Source organism: Cyprinodon variegatus, unplaced genomic scaffold (assembly GCF_000732505.1).
Source record: "Cyprinodon variegatus isolate N-32 unplaced genomic scaffold, C_variegatus-1.0 Scaffold77, whole genome shotgun sequence".
NCBI classification, from domain to species: domain Eukaryota; kingdom Metazoa; phylum Chordata; class Actinopteri; order Cyprinodontiformes; family Cyprinodontidae; genus Cyprinodon; species Cyprinodon variegatus.
This window is the reverse complement of record NW_015150530.1, coordinates 1,276,030-1,276,995: the sequence shown is the minus strand read 5'-3', so window position 1 is coordinate 1,276,995 and position 966 is coordinate 1,276,030. Positions and strand designations below refer to the sequence as shown.

Below are 966 nucleotides of genomic sequence, written 5' to 3'. Positions count from 1 at the left end.
ATATATATATATATATATATATATATATATATATATATATATATATATGGGTGCTTCTTTAACTACGGGCACTTTTATGTCCTTTTGATCACATTTCATGAAAAAATTTTAAAAAGGGACATTTCACACCTTTATAGTTATCTTTACAATGAAACTGTTTTAGGACATTTGTTTTAGTAGTCTGTGATGACTTTTTCACCTTTTTTCAGCCTCATATATATATGTAAATATTACCATTTTGTGCTTGTCCCACACCCAGGCTACTGCAGGTACTATTTAATGAAGATGTCAGTTGGGGACCTGTGAGGCGTCTGTTTCTCACGCTACAGACTCTAATGTACTTATCTTCTTGCTCGGTTGTGCAACACGGCCTCCCACTTCTTTTTCTACACTGGTTAGAGCCTGTTTGTGCTGTCCTCTGAAGGGGGAAGTACACACCGTTGTAGGAAATCTTCAATTTCTTAGCAATTTCTCGCATTGAATAGCCTTCATTTCTTAGAACAAGAATAGACTGTCGAGTTTCAGATGAAAGTTCTCTTTTTCTGGCTATTTTGAGCGTTTAATTGACCCTACAAATGTGATGCTCCAGAAACTCAATCTGCTCAAAGGAAAGCCAGTTTTGTAGCTTCTGTAACGAGCTAAACTGTTTTCAGATGTGTGAACATGTTTGTACAAGGGTTTTCTAATCAGCAATTAGCCTTCTGAGCCAATGAGCAAACACATTGTACCATTAGAACACTGGAGTGATAGTTGCTGGACATGGGCCTCTATACACCTATGTAGATATTGCACCAAAAACCAGACATTTGCAGCTAGAATAGTCATTTACCATATTAGCAATGTATAAAGTGTATTTCTTTAAAGTTAAGACTAGTCTAAAGTTATCTTCATTGAAAAGTACAGTGCTTTTACTTCAAAAATAAGGACATTTCAATGTGACCCCAAACTTTTGAATGGTAGTGTATA

General features: G+C 35.6%; 1 protein-coding gene across 1 annotated transcript in view; it reads right to left on the bottom strand.

Annotated features, from left to right (window-relative positions):
* Nucleotides 1-966, bottom strand: part of LOC107083563 (meprin A subunit beta-like) — a 10,867-nt gene that overhangs the window by 8,346 nt on the left and 1,555 nt on the right. The gene's annotated exons all lie outside the window — the stretch shown is intronic.